Source organism: Talpa europaea (genome assembly GCF_964194135.1).
Source record: "Talpa europaea genome assembly, chromosome: 1".
In the NCBI taxonomy this organism is placed as follows: domain Eukaryota; kingdom Metazoa; phylum Chordata; class Mammalia; order Eulipotyphla; family Talpidae; genus Talpa; species Talpa europaea.
In genome coordinates, this window is record NC_140073.1 from 79,189,807 (window position 1) to 79,209,701 (window position 19,895).

Sequence of the window (19,895 nt, forward strand, 5' to 3'; positions counted from 1 at the left end):
CGTTACTGTCTTAGCTATGAAGAACTAGAATTCGGCCTCAGCTATTTTTTGTACAGTGTTTCTCAGATGGGGGCAGTTCTGGAAATGCTTGGCAATGTCCAGAGACAATTAGGGTTCTCGTGACTGAGGGAGGGGCTTCTGGCATCCAATGGGTAGAGGTCAGGAGGCTGCTGAGCATGCTGCAATGCACAGGACAGCTCCACAACAAGGAATTATCTGGCACAAAATGTCATTAGTGTCAGGGTTGAGAAATGGGGGTGGTAAATAATATTTACTCCCTATATATAGCATTTCACACTGTCTCCTCTGAGATGAAATAAAATCAGTCTAGATTATAAATGGTTATTTAAGATGGTCTCATGAATGTATATGTCTTTGCTTCCCTGTATCAAAATCTGCCCTGTATTAACAGAGTATTTTTCTGCTTTCAGCTGAATTTGAGTTAGAAAGGTCACATGGGGTGTTCTCATTCTTGCCTGGGTTGTGAAATGGATGGATCATGGCCCTAGCTTTAGGGAGATGCAGGCACTTAAAAAAAGTTCTCTTCTCTCTGCACCTGCTGGAAGGAAATAATTTGCATGACTATGGACTTGACCTTGAAATTATATCATGTCTGTTTTGTAAACAAGTGCAGCTTCCTCTTAGGTGCCTCTGACAGCCTTTTCACTTTCTCTAGAAAAACAGTAATGAATTGGTTGTGAAAGCGTTTGGGCACGCGTGTGCACGTGTGTGTGTGTGTGTGTGTGTGTGTGTGTCTGTGTGTTTGGATAAAATAGTACTACCACTTAAAAGGATGGTTTCTTTGACTTAGATCAGAATCCCAAAAGCATTAATCATGGTAGCTCAAGTGATTTAGGGTCTGATTTAGAAATCCTTACAAATGTTTGAGGTGTTAAAACACTGCAGATGACCTGATCCCTATGTGCTGTGTGTCACCTAAGTAATAGGCTGTGTGGCGATGTGTCTCTGTTAGTCTTTGAATACCAAAAATCTGGGGTGTTTTTCAATTTTATAATTATTATTCAGCATCCTTTGATGAGAAACACTGTAGTTTTTCATAAATTCAGAATATCTTCATAAACTTGAACAAAGAAAGGTATGTGAAAGTTTAGTTTCTTTCTTCATCCCATACAGGATAAGTGTCCCTTCCACTCACAGTCTATAGTAAATATGTACAGACGACAGATAAGCCTTTTAAGTATGATGTTATTACATCCACATGTCCAGCAGCATTCAATACTGACTTTAACTAACAGGACGTTTTGTAAATTGCTTTTCCCTTCCTTGATCCACTCTTCCCACTGTCCCCCAACCTCCTTTACTTCAGAGATGTGTGGGAAGTGGCATGACACCATTAACCTTCGGAGGTTTAGGATTGCTTTAGGGACATATGGACAAATATTGGTTTGGATCGGTTGATTTGGGGGTGTGTGTGGTGGGGGGTGTTCTCCTTCACTCCCAGATTCTAGACTCCCTGGAATTCTGAAGATACATGCTGTCATTTCTCCCCATTTTTTGAGGTAATCCCCTCCCCTCCACCTAGATGGCACTTAAATAAGTGACCCTTCTACCTCTGACTGATTGACCCAGGAGATTGTCCTTTGAAACCAGGCAGTCAGCTTGTGGGTAGTTGCAGTCATGAATCTGAATCAGAAAGGCAGTCTGGGTCAATAAAATTCTTTACTTGACATTGGAAAACAGAGGGACAGTGACAGTAAGCTCTGGGAGATAGAAATTAAAAGGATGTTGTGATCAGGCCAGGGCAGAAAACTTAAAAGAGTCCAGCGATGAGAAAGCAGGAGTGATACAAAAAAGGAGAGAGTGCTGTCAAGGGGATGATGGCACAGAACTGCAGAGACGAGGCACCATCATGAGAAATGGGGGTACGTTGGAGAGGTCAGGTATGAAAGAAGACAGATATAACCCATGGAACCTGGAGGTGGAAAAGTTGCCAGAGTTTTTGGAAACTTTCTTCTAGATCAGATGTACTCTTGCCAGATTCTGACCCCATGCAGTATCCTAAGTGTTTTCTGTTTCTTATACTCATATTAAGGATCTCTACTAAAATATGTAGGTCTTCCCTGTAAGCCAAACGCTGTCAAGAAACACATTCTGATAAGTAGAAAGGCTAAGGATGAATGGCTTACCTCCTCACACATGCCCTCCAGCCCCTAGTTCATGGCTGAGGTACCCTGTGGCCTTACCCTAATGTTAAAATACTTGGGAGAAGAATGGGGGGGGGGGGGAGCGGACCTTACTGAATAAATAATTCCTTTTTTGTCTTCACTTTTGTCTCCCTCTGCTTTTGTCAGATTATTAGCTATTGTGTTATTTTTACTATTGTTAGTGCCTGATTCCAGTCCCCTCCTCATCTCGCTTCCCACTACTCTCACAATGTTTGTCACTTCCACTCTGTTGCCTGACCCCTTAGAATAGGGGGTCACCTGTGGTAAGCCATAGATTCAGGGGGGAATGAGGGAGTTGCGGCGTGTCTTCTCAGCACCTGCTGTCTGGGTTTGTGCAGTCAGGATCTACTGGATAGTGTGACACAGCAGTAAAGAGCACAGACTCGAAACCCCAAGTAACTGAGTCCAAATCCTGCCACTGCCACCAGCTGCCTGATCTTGGGCAGGTGACTTGACTTGAATCTTAATTTTCATGAGGATAATAGCAGGACTTCAGTAGTGATTACATGAATTTATATATGCAAAATGCTTAGAAAAGGACCTACATATAGTAAGTCAAAGTAACTGCTTGCCTCAGTTATTAATAGCATAATCGGGGCTATATAGGAACACAAAGTTTTCGTGGGGTATGAGGTGGGGAAGCCTGCCCAGAGATACTCAGATTCCAGTGTTTCAATATGTCAGCAGTTGGCAAACTCTAGCCCATGCACCAAATTTGCTTTTGTAAATGAAGTTTTATTAACACAGTCACATCTGTTCATTATCTGTGGCAGCTTTTGCACTGAGATGGTGGCATTGTATAACTGTGATAGAGCCTGTCTGACTACAGTTTTTATCGTCTGGCCCTTTATAGAAAAAGTTTATCCTCACCTGGTCTATACTACATCCCACGTAAACCAAGTCTCTCTCAGGGCACATGTTTGGCCAAAATTTCTTGGCATGGATCTCATCAGAGGTCTTGTTAGCTAGTTTTAAGGTTTTGGTTATGTTTTGTATGATAAGGCTGATGGATAAGCAGTACATGGGAAAATAAAGTATTACTCTACTAAAATCTCTGTTACTTTAAAGACAAAGCCCTAGGCCCTAAACCTGGCATCCTTTAAGAGATACTCAGTATAGGCTACCAGTTACTTGATAACTAGTACATTAAGAATATGGTCTTATTAGTGTGTTGTTTATATTATCGGAGTCTTTCACAGCCGTCATTTAAAGAGGTGCGTGTCAGTTCCTCCCAAGGAAGTAAGGGCAGCTTTGACCCTTCTCAGCCATCCTGGTTAAAGATGGAGAACTGGCTGAAGGAGATGAGGTGAGCTGGGTAATATACTGTAGCACATGACATGACAAGCCAGAGCCAGGCTTAGGGTTCTGGCCTCCCAGCTCGAGGACTTGTCTTCCTCAGCCACCTGAGAGAATCTGGAGGGAGGGTGCTCCCACATTTATAGCAGGACTCAAAACCCAGGAAGCAAGTCTCCATGAGTAACTTAAACTTGCAGCTGGAGTCCTGGCAAATATTGGCTTAATAGGTAAAACTTTGTTCTTCTTGCTCGCCACAAAAATGGGAAAGTGATTAGAATCTTACAGAGAGTTACACAAAGAGTAATTTCAGTAATTCAAGTTGTTGTGGCTCCAGACCCCAAGAGTGTGGCTAGACCCCACCCTAGCCTGCCTGGCAGCAACCAAAGTCAAGTAGCCAGAACTGAATTTGGAAAGCTCCTTTTTATCTAGACATCACTGATGGTGTGGTTAGAAAGCATCTCCTAAAATGACCTGTAATCCTGTGCCCGTAGGTCCAAGAAATTGGGCCTCCAGCCTTCCCAGAAATGTTATGCAACCTTTCCCTTTTCTCCATCCCTAACTTTCTGACTTCTCAATCCATTCTCCAAACAGCAGCAGGCAGCGAGATCTTTTTAAAAATGTAAATTAGATTGTGTTCCTCCTTTTCTCAAAACCTCTCAATGACACATAGCGGTGATGGTGAAATACGGTGTGCGCATGGTGGTTTAGCAAGGCCCTCTGTGAGCAAGTCATGAGACACCAATCTGCTCTCCACCCACTGCTCTCCTCAGCTCCCAGGCTCAGCCACATGGAGACCCCACGCCACTCCCTCACCTGGGAGCTCGGCCAGGCCTCTGATAGCTGCTTCCTGCCCTGACTTGCTCCAGCCCTACCCGCCTCGGGCCACCTTGTCCCCACTCAGGCCCTCAACCTTATCACCCCTTCCCTGTCTCCATCACAGCTTCCTCTTCTTTCCCTTTATGTAAGTTTCCTCATTTTGTAATGATGTAGTTATCTTTTTCTTCTGCCAGTCTCTCCTTAACGGCTAGATTGTAAAGTCTTTGAGGACGCAGATCACTATTAATATTGCCTAACCCAACACAGCACTGGCATATAGTGGGCACTCAAAAACTACTGGGTGAAAGTATTGGTTAACTTTAATTTTGTTAAGCAATGATTTACCTGGGGATCTTGTGATAGGATGGAGAATGCCCTCTGCTTTGGGGCATTGCCATGCTCTCTGGCCCCCAAAAGACTGCGAGAAGGGATTTGAAGGACAAGGAGCAGAGCTTTATTTGTACAAATTCTGCAGACCACTAGAATTTGCAAGAGGTTTTGAAAATCCCCAGTGAAGTTACCAGTGAGATGGTAGGGGAGACAATGAACTGAGCACAGGGCGGCCGGGGACTGTCTCTGGGCTGTCACTGTTGTCATCTGTGTGATTTAGAGCAGGCACCTCCAGCCTGTTCTCTTGCTTGTGTGAATGAGTTTTGACAAAAGGGACTGAATTATTGGTACACACGGAACACAGTGGACCTCATAATAATTATGCTGAATCAAAGTACCAAACAAAGAACATGTACTGTAGGAGTCTGTGTATGTAAAACTCCAGAAAATGCAAAGCAACCCATAGGGAGGAGAACAGTTGGGGGAGAGATGAGAGAGGTGGGTGTGTCTGAGGTCTTGATGTGCCAGTTATACATCAGTAAAGCTGTTGAAAATTCAAGTTGGTACATAGTGACCTTGTAGGCCAAACTTCGCCTGTCACCTGTGTTTGTATAGCATGCAACCTAAAAGTGGTTTTTACATTTTGAAAGTTGTAAAACATTAAACAAACCTGAAATACTCCATGACAGAGACCTTAAGTATTCCACCTGCAAATTCTAAAGTATCTGGAAGATTTGCTGCACTTTGAATGAGATCTGTAATCACTCACCAAAATGCTTTGGCGCCCTGGGGAGCAGCCACAGAGGGGAATTGGGGGACACAGCGATGGCACTCAGGACCCACCCGCCACAGCAGCTTGGATTCTAATGTGGCATAGATTTGGGCTACCAGGAAGATTTCACTGAGAAAAGGGCTTTCTTTTCACAGGAACAACCAAAAATAAATCTTGAAAGTCTCTATATTGGGTGACCTCTGAGTCTGAGATATGGTCCCATTCTAAAAACCACATAATTATCTAGCACACTAATTTGGTTGACTTGGGCTTAGTTTAAATTAATGCCAAACGGGAAATGGAAGTAGTTTGGGAAAATGCCATTTTTATAAGTGGAAGTAACTACTCTTAGTATATTGTTTTAATGAGCTGCCAAACACCTTTGTAATTAAAGAAATGTACTGAAATCTGTGAAAGGAAACATTTTTGTAAGTAGGTTAAACCTTGTCATTCTGTTTGTTCTTTAATGTACTTGGCCAGATGTTTCTTCCCAGATAATGGAGAAATAAACCAGATAAATTTAAACCTATCTTAAGTCAAATTGGTGTACATTTGAAATAACAAAATTGGAATCAGGTTTGTTGAATTTGTTGGAAAATCTAATGTGATCACAGCTCTTATATCTGGTCCCAATTAGGCGTTTAGATGCATCCCTGTATCGCCAGCAGTTTCCTTTGAGGGGAAAGTGAATCAGAAAAACCTTGACCATCAAAGGTATAAGGGGACACCCTCACCCCTTGTTACATTAGGAAGGGGTAGCCATTATTTGACTCAGCCTATCCCTGCCCCCCTCTTGTTTCCTATTATTACTTGAATTAAAAAAAAAAGTGCTTTTCTAAAATAAGACCTTGTCATGATCCTTTGGAGACCATATTGGGTAGAGGCAGAGAGCAAATCACTCTGCCTGGGGGAGGAATCCAGTGTCCAGTGGAGACACACAGTGTCCAGTGTCCTGGGTATGTTTGTCTAGCGCCATGCCTGGCACACAGTAAAGTACAGTCACATCCCAAAATCTTTTCTCCAAACTTAAGTGAAAGCTCGTGTGTGTGTGTGTGTGTGTGTGTGTGTCTGTGTGTGTCTGTGTCTGTCTGTCAAGGGGGCGGGGGAGGGGGCTTGAATTGGGAGGGTGGGGTGGGACACAGAAGAGAAACATCAAAAATGAGTCATTGGCCTTTTATGATTCTAAGGGCTAGAGTCCAGGACACAGGAATTTTTCAAAAATAGTGTTGGCTATTGCTGACTATCTTAACCCCGTGTGGCATCCATCACAAGCATAGTAGTGGTTGATGAGCGAATGTATACAGAAATGAACATTGACCTTGGAGCTCAAAGGAACCTTTTCCCCAGTCTCCTCATCCTCGTGGTCTGTTCCTTGTTTCAGAAAGCTTTCTGCTGTCATCTTATACCCACTGAGATTTACTTGCCCATTGGCGGAGAGAACACATTCTCCTTGTCGTACTTCTGTTTAAACCCAGCAGTGCTGATTGAAGACACTCTGGAACAGTTGGTGGAGCCCTGGGTGGCAAAACGGACAGCCCAGATTCTATTTTTGGCCATATACCACTCTCTGGTTGCTTGTCCTTGATATTCTTTTGCCCTCCAGGTCTTGCTTTCCTCATCTGTAAAATGAGGCAGAGGACTGGATGTTCTTTTGTCTTGGTCCCCAGAGTTCTGTGATTCTATAATCTAAACTCCTTCTTGGCCTTCTCTAATTCTTTCACAATCAAGGTCACAGACGATAGCCTTCAGGACAAGTTTACAGGCCATCAGAAATAGGGCAGAGCGATGATAACTGGGCCAGGCCAATTCATAAAACCATCTGTCCGAGGAAAGGATGGGGCTGTGTGACTTAGCATCCATGTGTGCAAAAGAGATTTAAGGAAGGAAGACTACCACACCCTGGAATAAGCACATCCCACATATAGGGGAAGCAACTATACAGCTTCAGACAATCTTTGGTTCATGGTTCATGACCATGAACTCATGTTAGTCAGCAGTGTGGGGAACTGCCTAGAATTGATAAAGGACCCTCGCTGAGGCATAACAGGGAACAAAGGGCTGGCAGTTCCCAACCTTTCACAAAGCACCACTGTGTTCCTGTCCAAACTTAGGCTCAGAGTATGTTAGTGCACTGCCTTTGTCTACACTATGTCTGAGCCACCTGGAGACTGAGTGGCCTAAGAGCATGGACTGTGGAGTCAGACTGGTAGGTTTCCATCCTGACTACGCCCTGACTGGCTGTGTGGTTGCAGGCAAGTGACTTGGGCTCCCTGTGCCTCCATTCTGTCAACTGTAAAATGGGTGGTAATGAAAGTACCTACTTAAGTTTCTTAATAAGATCACATGAGTTAATAAACACAAAGCAATTAAAACAAAACCTGATCCTCATTAATGGCCATGATAGTTGTTGCTGTTATGAATATTGTTATCTAGCCTTCTGGTTGAAAAGAGTAAAAGTGTATAGTGCTTCAGAGCCATGTTTCACACAGACCGGTTAGAAAAACTAGCCTGTCTGACCAGGAATAAATGTCTTGATTGAGAGAGCCAGTAGGTGAGCATGGACCCATAAGAGGTAGCAAACCAATGAAGAATCAGATTTGTCCTGGGTGACCCCCCAAAGGGGTAGAAAAAAGGCTGCTAGTGAACTTGCTGAGCTTTCGAGGAATACCAGACAAAGCAAAGCTCACCCATTATCTCTGTCCAAAGATGAGACAAACCACCTGGGAAGTCATTAGCCTGTCATCACTGTTGGTTGCAGGGACCTTGGCAGGTCTTTGCAAGAAGTGTCACTAATGCAGGCGACTTCAGACTGTGAATTATAAAGGCAATCAGATTTTCTGTGTACAGAATTCAGGCAGAAAGGGGAGGGGAGAGACAAGAAATCTCTACAGAGAAGAAGCTTGTCCATGGGCTGGCAGTGTCAAGTAAATAGGTTGTCCAGTTGACTCTACTTTTACCAAGACACAATTCTACATCTAAAGCAACAGAAACAGCCAGAGACCACACATCCTGAATCTAACTCACAGATAATTTTTGCTTGGCCAGCACACTTTTTTTAATCAGGGAAATTTGCCATTTTCGAAGGTTCATCTTCAAAGCCAGGATTCCTAGTTTTTCTTGAAAACAGAGGTGATGTGACAAATTGGGCTGTCGTTCCATAGGTGCCAAAGATTGTCTGAAGCTGTATAGTTGCTTCCCCTATATGTGGGTTGTGCTTATTCCAGGGTGTGGTAGTCTTCCTAGGGCCTTGTTTACCTTCCATGACCTCTTTGGCTCTCAGAGGTATTGGAGTTGCAATCTCGCCCTGGAGAAGTGAGGAAGAAGTCACCATTTTTGTCTGGTCCTCTCAGGAAACAGGTTTCCCTGAAAAAGGGTAAAGGTACAGAAGGAACCTTAAATGGCCTCTATAGAATGTTCTTGCCTTAGAACATAGACTGAAAATCATTTCAGCAAAAAAAAAAAATCCATAAATGAGTGTATCTGTCCATTTAGTGGCAGAGAGGAAGACCAAAGCCCAATTTTCCAAATGCAGCTCCCAGCCAGATCCCTGTTCTTGAAATCTGTGTGTTAGACTTCACATTATTTCTGCTTGTAAGAGCCCAGCCCATGGGCACTTCCTTAATGGCCCAGCCCCCAGGTAAGGGATACCAGCACTGCTCCTGCCTAGTTGTCTTGTGACCGACAGTATGTTTTCTTGTCTGGGTTGGTGATTAAGGTAGATGGGAAGAGTGCATGGCAGTCAACCCTGAATCAGGTGTCTTGGTTCTTTGGTTTACTGCTCTTGCATAATGTAACTATGTCTTCAGACATCTTCACTCCGGGGAGTGGAAACCTTTCCTTAGAACCCAGCTGATACAGCTTTCTGTGATTTATTTCAAGCACTCACTCTATTGTATGTACATACAGGAAAAAGTCTTCTGGAGACACACTCATTTATGGATTTTTTTTTTTTTTCCTGAAATGATTTCCAGTCTGTTCTAAGGCAAGGCAGGAAAGCTCAAGTTGAGACTTTGGCTAGGCCAGTGTTAAACAAATGCCGGATCATAAATTCTACATGGAAACTTGTTAAACATCCAGATGCTAGGGCCCTGCCTCATCTAATCAGAATCTCCAAGGAAATATATATGTTTAATAAGTGCTCCAGGTGGTTCTTTTATTTTTTTTAACTATCTTTTTTTATTGGGCTATCACTGATTTACACTATTGTATATGATTGAGGGGTGTGGTTCACACCTCTTAAGATGGATGTTACCACTCCACACCTACCACCAAAACACCCATAATTCTCCAGCACCATCTATTGGACCCCCACTATCCTTTGTTCTGACCCTGTACTATCCCCTTCTGGTAGCCTCAGTTCTGTGGTCGGATTTCTAGTGCATGTTTTGGTTTAATCCGTTCTTTTGTTTTTGTTTCTTTGTATTTCACATGAATGAAAGCATCAACTATTTGTCTTTCTGCTTTTGATTTACTTTGCTTAGCATAACCTCCTCCTGTTACATCCATGGCAAGATTTCATCTTTTTTATGTATAGTTGAGTAGTATTCCCTTGTATTTATATATTACCACATATTAATCATGTCATTGTCATTTGACACAATAGCCATAACTTAGCTATGGTAAATAGTGCTACAATGAACATTCATTTATCCCTTTGAATTGGTATTTTTGCATTCTCCAGGCAGATCCCCAGGAGTAAAATGGTTGGATAATATGGTGTATCGATTTTTAATATTTTTGATATTCCAGGTGTTTCGTTGAAACAGGCAAGTTTGCATAACATTTGTACTGGGTAGCCACCAGTTTTTCTAGATTAGAAAAAACTTAATCACTTTCATTCCATGTGTGGCATAGCCAAGAACCACTCCAAGCAGTTTTGTAAGACACTTATGCCCTTGTTTTACCAGCCAGGCTGAATCCTGTGCAACTCCTCTGCCCCATGGTGTCCCCCAGGAAGCCACCACTGTCTTTATTGCCTTGGTAGTGGTCAGTTGCCTGCAATTGTCCTTGGGAGGGGGTGATCAGCTGATAGGGGTTCCAGGGAAGACTCTCTCAAGAGTGCTTGCTATTAAGCCAGTAATTCCAATTACCATCTGGATGAACTTAGAGGCCACTTCCGCCTAACCTCATGTAACGGAATATCAGTTTCACAGATGATAAAGCTCCAGTGCCTTCTAGAAGAAATAAATCCACTTTAATTATAGATAATCTCCACTGTAGCATTAGTACTTTAGACTGGCCTCTGATATTTGGATGTCGAATTGTAGGACTTCAGGCCTCTCGAAGGTGCCCAGCTGGCCATTGTCTGCTCTGTTGGCCATGGCAGCCCTCCCAGGGGCACAAACAGCTGAGTGCAAACTACTGCTGCTGTGAGAAGAAAACAGACAAAAGAGTTATGGGTGAAAAGAGATCCTTGTGCTAAGCAGAGGTCTGCTATCTCGAGGACTGCCATGGGTACAACAGGCTGAGATAGCCAGGGTACATCCTGCGGGTGGTGTGCTTTCTGGAAGATTCTGAATCACCGCCTGTGTGCTCTAATAGTGTTGGGATGTATTCATGCTGGGATGAGTTCATTTGTAGCTCTTCGTAAACACAGCTGTCCTGGTTGTGGTTTCTTCAAGGCTCTTTACTATTACTCCAACCCTAATAGTTTGGCAACTTATCTGGGAACAATGGTGTTTGGAGGATGGGAAAAGAAGTTGCTGTCTGAAAGCAAAGAGAAGAGCAATAGCTGTCAGTGGGTGGCAGTCACCAAGTGAACCCAATTGTCTGGAAACCTTGCCCTGTGGAGAGGGAGAGGCCTACATCCCAGGCAGTGACCAAAAAGTTTTAGCTGCCCAGTGCTGAACAGCACAGGGATAGGCCAGAGGTCCCATTTCTGAATAAAAACATCAAGTGTTTATTCCCTTCAAGCAAAGAAAAGACTAAGATCATTCTAGAAGAGGGGAGAGACATAATGCCTGTAAGTTTGCAATGTCTAAAAGGCTTGACTCAATGTGATGAGGCACAAACTTATAAGAACAACTGACAGATCATATTGATGATCATATTATGACATCCCTCCCCTCAAATAGAATCTTTAAGTACAACTTCTAGACAAGTATTTGCAGTGAGAAATTTAGGCTTACTTTGAGTTCTTCCAGAAGCACAGCGACAACTTGATGGGACACCCCCGTGCTTGGCCATGCCGGGCAGCAGTAGCGGGGTCGGGCAGACAACCACACTGTTAGCCATGGAGGTATTTAGGACTATGGCAAAGCCAAGTCTTCCCACATACCTCCTTGCAGGTCTCAACTCAGTCATAGTCATGCAGTCCCAGGAGACTGGAGAGGCCTGCAGAAATTGCCTAGGGAGCTGTGTCACTTTGCCACCTTGGTGAAGGCTTCCTGATGGGAGGGGAAGTTGGATGTCTTTCTTCCTTGTCTGAGGCTGCCCAGCTTCTTACTGGGAGAATAATGTTCATTCCCCCATGGGCACAGCTGGGGAGGGGATCCTTAAAAAGGATGCCTTTGAATGACTTCCCTGTGATCCTTCTATCAGCCTTTCTTTAGAAACTCAGCAAAGAAAGAAAAATCATGGCAGTAGAAGAAAATAGAAGTGTGAAGTGTGGCTGTCTGGCTGTTGGAGAGAAAAGCAATGTAGTATTGGTTTTAAATGGAAATAGAAAATCTACTCATATATCTGGGAATGGGTTTCAGATGAGCCAGTTGAGTGTGTGGGACCAGTTGAAGGAAGTTACCTCTTTCTGGTGCTGTTTGCACTAAAAAGAGCGGAGAGAAGAGGTATTGGTGTGAGCTGGCTTCCCAGGGGGCTTCCCAGATCGATCGTTAGGGTTTTTTTTTTGTTTTTTTTGGTTTTTTTTTTTTGGGGGGGGGTAGAAACTGAGGCCATAGGATTTACACTGAAAATTTACTTTAGTGCCAGATCATATCATTGAGAACCTGAAATAGGCCCTGTAGGGACAGGACTTGCTCATAGAGTTTTATTTTAAAAAAAGATTGGGAGCATATTTTCAGCATAGGGTGTTTGTTGGAGGCAGAATCCATCGTTTTATTATAAAAAGAGGTATTATGACATCGAAAAACAGTGATAAGCCAATTTAGAAAATATTTTTAACAGAACGTGTGTGCTTCTAAAATCATATTTTGCATCTATATACAATTTCATCCTTAAATTAAAATCATATAAGCAGCATATGCTGATAAAATCTGGCTTTGCAGCCCTCAGTACTGAATGAGGAGGTGTCTGCACTCAAGATAACTTAAGCCTCCCCCTGGAGAATCCAGGTTCAGCCTCCAGGGACAGAGAGGAGCTCCAGGGAACCCTGGAGTTATCCCTGCTCATTTGGAATTTTAACAGCCGACTGGCCTCTGCTGCTCTCCTCCCTGATTCTATTTTTGACTAGATTGAGCTCCTTGGGGAGGTACTGATGAAAAGGGCTAATATTTGAGCACTACAACGTGCCAGGCACGATCTTTGCAACAACTCTTATCAAGTCAGTACTGTTACTTACCCCTTTTTCAGGTGAGGCAACTGAGGCGTGTGGAAGTTAAGGGCTCGAGATACTAAATGGATGCACTCAATTCTTTCTTCCTATTTTTAGGCTTTTGCGGTAATGAATGAACAATAGTTTGATCAAACAATTTGGAAATGTTTGCTGAGAGCTTGCAGAAATGCATGTGCATTGGTCTGAACATTTTATTATCCTGTGATGACTTGGTAGTGTTACCTTTCTCTAGTGTCAAGTGTTCCCTTCCAGTTTTGTTCTCTCAGGAATGAGATAAGAAGGAAGCATTATTGTGGCTGTGGCTCAAAAGACAGATGAGTCACAGCTCAGGCACAGACACAAAGGTCTCAATGTAAGTGGTTTCTTGTCCCTGTGAGGAAACATCTGTAACTTTCTAGGGCTCCCCTTTGCCAGCTGGATATGAAGTTCAAAGAATTAAATTTCAAGCAGACAAACCAGCAGACAGAGGCAGCCTGCCAGCACCTGGAAGCCTAGAGAAAGTGGTTCTGTGGGTGAGTCTGCCGCTGATGAAACTGGGGCTTTACCAGCAAGTGGGCTGGACAGCGGCTTCCTGAGGGCAGCCCAGCCAGGCCCTGGGCACAGGAAGTACAGAATAGTGTTTTAAGAGAATGAAATTTTCTCACTGTAAAACAAGAATGGCACTATCAATACCTGGTTTGTTGGGCTGTCAGGATGAGATAAGGAAGGTCAAGAAGTGCTTAATTTAGTGTCTGGCACATAGTAAGTTCTCTAGAAGGGTTTGTGAGATTTTTTCCTCTGAGCAAGGGAAGGTGTCATTTATACAGAGATTTGTAGCACTAAGGAAGGGATTAAGAGGTCATTTTCTGGCCCAGTCTCTCCCATCCTTGCCCTTTATCCAACAACTTTTTAAAACACCATCTGCTATACAGGGCTAGTAATACCTCACAGGCTTGTGGGAACAGCAAACTAGAAATATGCATGGAGCGCAGTTTCTGGCACATAGTAAATGCTCAAACAATAGTAGCTATTGTTATCTTATTCATCTCATTGCTTGTATTGCTTAATACCAAGTTCTCCATCACTTTATGATTGCACTTCAGTGAACCTTTTAAAGAAAAACAACCTCTTCTTGGGCTTGGCTCTATGCCGTTGATCCCTGCCCAGCTGTGCTGCAGGAAGTGTGGCTAAGAAGGCTGGTGGATGTAGGACCCCTCCCCTGCAGCATCCCTCACTGTATCCTCAATAAGACACCTGTCCTCTCCAAGCTTCAGTTCCTTCATCTACAGAGGAGGCTGAAAGTGCTGGTGCCTTGCCAAAATGGTAGCCATCGATGTTATGATTATGTCTTAATTCAGTTTGCTTTCAATGGCAGGCACACTTAGCTATTGCTATATTTAGCTGTTTTGTTTTTCCCCTACCCCAGCGGGTTATAGTCAATATCTAACTTTCTAGAGGGTAAGATCCTTATTTTGTTCATTCAAAATAAATGTGTACCATTTGCCAGAAATTGTTCCAAGGTCAGGTACTGCAGGAGAAAATAAGTTGTGGGCTTACCTTCACAGAATTTATATTCTAATAAGGAAAAAGAAGGCTACAAACCACTAAACAAATAGAGAATGCAGGGATATGTTCTGTGAACAATAAAATATAAAGCATGGAAACCGAGAATAATGGAAGTTGCTTTTTTAACTCATGCCTGCCCAAATTCCAGGCAAGTCCTTACAAATACAAGAACCCATTTCACCACATTCTTTGTAGAAATGAGTTTTGAATTCTTCTTGAATCATGGGAAGGTTGAATTCATGTCACTGACCCTGATTATAATGCGTCTAAAATGGTCATGGTTCCAGGTACCCCAGTGAATGCCTAGTAAGAGTGGCTGGTTTCCTACTTTCTATAAAAATGCAAACAGCTTTCAAAAATCCTACCCAGGCTCCCAAATGTATGTATAAGTCTTAGCTGCTTCAAACCTTGCAATCAGCTTTTGTGAACTTGGCCTTTAGAGGTTTGTTCTCTCAATCATTTCAATTTGCAGTACTTTAGAAGTTGATTTTTTAGCTGCCTGCATTCCCTGAGCCCTGCTTAAATGTAAACCTAAATCTTTTGTAGTAAAAGACCATTAGAAATATGTATTTTTAATGAAAACCATTATTTGCCTGATAAACCACGGTTATATGAAATGGTTCCAGGAATATAGGAGAATGTAAGTTGTCCTCTGCCATAATGTCAGACCTGGGTTTTTGGACCCCAAATGCAGGGGAGTTGAGAATCCTGTGACTCAGATACCACCCAAACCAGTTAGACCAGAATCTTCCTCAGCCTGATAACAACTCCCCAGGTGATGCCAGTGTTGTAGAGACTTCTATTGTGTCTAATAGAAAGGTTGAGGCTACAGTAAAGCTTCCTGAATAGAGGGTAGTTTTCAAATACAACATGCATCAGTATCACCTTAGGAATTGGCAAAAGTAGGTACCACCCCCAGAGATTTGGATGCAGTAGGACTGGGTTGGACCTGAGGATTACAAGCATTGTAGGTGATTTTGATACAGAGGCTAGGGAAACTGAACTTGCCTCTGGCAAGGTGTACCCAAGAATTGAGAGCAGACAAATTTTTTCCTCACCAAACTCCACAGACCTAGCTCATCTATTTCTGTCATTCCCTGTATCAGACGTGGTGAAACCAACAGCCTATGTAACAATGGTGCTGCCAGGCTGCCTCTCTCTGTGGCCACACACTTGTGTACCCTCATTTTGAGTTGTGTGCATGTAAAGTATTGGCTATGCCTGTGACAAAGACTGTTGATGCAATTCTTGTTTTGTAATAACATAATTTTATTACCTATTACCTAAACTGATGAAATACAAAATGTGAAAATTAATAGTAGTCATTTGTATACAAACTCACATTATAGCATTGAAAGGATTTGATCAAGATGAATCCTGTAAAAAAAGTTTTCAATTTACATACGGATAATGAGAAAATAATGAGAAAATTCACCAAAAAATTTAGTGTACTTATGTGGTTCTGTAAGCATTTTAAATTTACATGAAACTTTAAAGAAATTTTAGAGATTGTGTTGTAGTTTTAGGTTAATAAAATATTTTCAGGTCTATTGGTATCACTTTTCACTTTCATCTGTTTTATTTTTTTTTTATAGAGGCATGTTTTTATTTCTTTGTTTGTTTGTTTGTTTTTTGTTTATACATGCACTGGGTACAGTCAGAAGCGCGGGAGGGTGAGAGAGAAGGACCGAAGTACACTGCTGAGGGGAGCAGCGGGCTGCAGGAGAGGTCTGCGCGCCATGTGGGACCCTCCTCCGGTGGCTGGGGAGCAGCCGGGTATCCAACCGGCGCTGCAGAGGCTGCGGGCAGCTTCGCAACCCAGCGCTCAACCGCTGAGCCACCGGGGAGGCCCACTTTCATCTGTTTTAAAGATTTCTATTAGCTGATCAACCAATTTTCCCTCTTATGTTGAATAAAAATTAGTGAGCAATGATGTTTGCTATGGGTGAGAGTAGTTATGATAAGCCATTAACAGATTAATTCAGCATTCATTTTCTACTTGATTGTTTAAACAATAGTACATTATTTCATGAAATTTCTATTTTTCCTGTAAGACAAAGAACCTCCGATTTAATTCAAACACTGAAAGGAAAAAATGAATGAAGAACCTTGTTACTTACTAATCTAGCTACTTCGTTATAAGATTAACTTCTCAAATTGTTTATCTCTTGCTGGCAACCCCAGGCTATTTTTTAAATACTGCTGTTGTGCACTTTTGCCAGTTGATACCGTTATTTGCAGTATAGAAGTTAATCTTTTCCTTAACACGTCTGAAACTAAATCAGGGGTTGTTAAACTTTGGCTCAGGCCTGCCACCTCTTTTCATGGCTTTATGTGTTTAAATGATTGAAAGCAAATCAAAAGAGGAAGAATTTGTAGCATGTGAAAACTACATAAAACTTGAATTTCAGAGTCCCATGGGTTGTGTTGGAATACATCCTCGCCCTCTCATTTATTACTGTCTGGGGCTGCTTTCACCCACAATGGCAGAGAATAGTGGGAACAGACATCTCATGTCCCACAGAGCCTAAAATATTTGTTTCTAGTCCTTTAAGAAAGAAATCATGGACCGCTGACTGACATGCCTGTTCTGCCTCAGTCTCCTACATTTTTGAGTGTCCTTCTAGACAGCCGTTGCTCCTAGGTCTACACTGTTCCTCTGTCCTTGATGACTGGCTTGTAGCCACCTTTAAAGTAAAGGTTGAAGAACTGGAGTTCTAATGCTGGCTAATCTTATTCTGGTGAGAACCAAGCTACTAGTTCTTCTAAACCATAAAATCTATAAAATTCAAATCTCAGTTTTTGAAAGTACAAATGGGTTCATGACTGATTTTTTACAAATACTTTTTTAAAGTCCTCAAATTTACTTACAGTGCCACCATTAGCCTTGTTAAATTTAGTATGCAAGCACTTCTGTTATACCGTAATCTCTGCCTTCTGAGAAACCTTAAATTATGAAAATTACAGACTAAAAATAACAGTACTCAGAAGAATAGGGTTGAGCTGGACCATTGCAAATCTAAATAACTTTGAGTTGCAGCCCTTATAAAAAAAATAACAATCCTAATAAAAATGATAGCAGAGCTTAAAAAGACACATTTAACAGCTAAAAGGTCAATATTATAGTAAATATACAATTTAAACTTTTAAAGAAGTCAAATTATCATGCCTGGCAGGGGGGGGAAGATGATGATTTAAGGCTGTTTCTAGTGCATGGGAATAAAATGAGATTCCCAGTAATGGCAGAGAAGCCGCCAGGAGCTGTGTCCTTTTGTGGCTTATTGTATGCAATTGAGTAAATTGAGTAAGTATATTTTGCATTGAACTACTATTACTAGTTCTGTAAAATACTACTGCTGTGCTAGGGAAAAAAATCACCCGTGAGCCAAAGCACCGTGCATGCTCCATTTACATCATTTGCCACTTAGCCTACACATATGAGTTATCAACTCTAGAAGAACCTACACTGTAGCAAGACTGTACTTCTTTAGTCTTTCTCACTCTGACCTTTCTCAACTAACAGTGAGCATTAAGCAGCAGTATGTGCAGGAGAATCTAAATCCCAATAATGCAAAAAAGAGGAAAGAAAAAGTAGATACCAAATAAGCATTAGAAGTTTCAGGTCAGCATTTATGTCAAGATACCATGTATACATGACTATATGTATTAAGTCTAAGGAGAAAGAAGAATAAAACATGACTGGGATGTGATTAATCGTTTCATTCTTCTTGTGCAGAAGGATCACTTGTGTGTAAGTGCACAGCTTACTGAGGGTGGAGGGCAATGTTTTTTCTTTAAAGATTTATTTATACAAGAACTGGGGTACAGTCAGAGGCATGGGAGGGTGAGAGAATTCTCACCCTCCCATGCCAGAGACAGAGCGGGGAGACAGAGACAGAGACAGAGCGGGGAGCAGAACAGGCAGACGGACCAAAGACACTGCTGAGGGGAGCAGTGGGCGAGGCAGGGAAGGTCTGCCGCACCATATGGGTTTCTCTCCGGCCCGCCGGGAATTGAACCCACGCTGCAGAGGCTGTGGACAGCTTCACAGTGCGGCGCTCAACCTGCTGCACCACCGGAGAGGTCCCAATATTGTTTTTAATGTTACCAAAATGTGTAGGTAAGCCTCACAGATTAGGCTTTAGACAATACATGTATGATTTTCCTAAAAGACATGTAGAAATGGGGCATATCAATGTATTTATAGGGCAAGGCAGAGTGAGAATATGAAAAAAGTAACAGTATGACACAGGAGAAAAACCCATTGCTGGGCCTCCCCGGTGGCGCAGCGGTTGAGCGCTGGGTTGCGAAGCTGCCCGCAGCCTCTGCGGCGCCGGTTCGATCCCTGGCTGCTCCCCGGCCACCGGAGGAGGGTCCCACATGGCGCTCAGACCTCTCCTGCCACCCGCTGCTCCCCTCAGCAGTGTACTTCGGTCCTTCTGCCTGCTCTGCTCCCTGCTCTGGCTCTGGTGAATTCTCTCACCCTCCTGCGCTTCTGACTGTACCCAGTGCTTGTATAAATAAATAAATAAATCTTTAAAAAAGAAAAACCCATTGCTGATGAAAAATATTGAGCACCCCCTGGAAGAAGGAAAATACAGAAAATTAGATTTTGACAAATACTTGTTAAAAGGAAGATATCAGCTTTAACTCAGGTGTATAACTTTAAGCAGGACCTATAAAATGAGATCATAATGGTCCTAATAGCTGGAGAAAATATGAACCAGCTAAGCAGAAGCTATGCTAAGCAATAATAAAGTCTCTTGTAAGATGAGATAAGGTGTAAGTAGCACCTTGTTATCAGTCCAAATCCTATCACAATAAGCCCTGAGAACATTTTAGTGTGCTGACAGTAATTCTCAAAAGGGTGTCAGAGTGAAAATTTTGTTAAAGAGTAAAATAATGGGTTATTTTTACATGTACAAAATTAGCTTGTTGCTGGTCTATAGAGATGCAGTTAAGCGTCAGGGTAGGAATAGTTGTTGGAGTAAAAATTTGAAATATTTGGATAAGCCATTCATGGAAAATACAGAAGGGTGGATGACCTCAGAGGGATTAGAAGAAATGCCTTTCAAATTAGTGACTACACAGATAAAACATTGATCTTACAGTTTTCCAAAATCAGAATGTTGCAGAGGGTAGGCGTATCAACTCACTTTGGTATTGCATTCAAATGTGAATATTAGATTACACATGCACTCCCTTAAAATAATTTCTCAAGTAAATTTAAGGGCTTTGCTTCATCCTCACTTAAAAAAGATAGGCATTCTGGAGTAGCCCATCGCCAGAGATCCAGGCTGTTTCTGTCTTTCTGCTCAGCCATTCTTAGTAATGGCACTCACCCTCACAGTTACCCCTCAGTCCATATGTCTGCTGGAGCTTCAGTCATTTGGTCCTCAAAGCACTTAGGATCCAGGAAAGGGGGTTGGTGAGGTGGAGATAG

General features: G+C 42.5%; 1 protein-coding gene across 1 annotated transcript in view; it reads left to right on the top strand.

Moving 5' to 3' along the window:
* The window catches only part of MGAT5 (alpha-1,6-mannosylglycoprotein 6-beta-N-acetylglucosaminyltransferase), a 196,558-nt gene that overhangs the window by 116,151 nt on the left and 60,512 nt on the right, over positions 1 to 19,895 (top strand). The gene's annotated exons all lie outside the window — the stretch shown is intronic.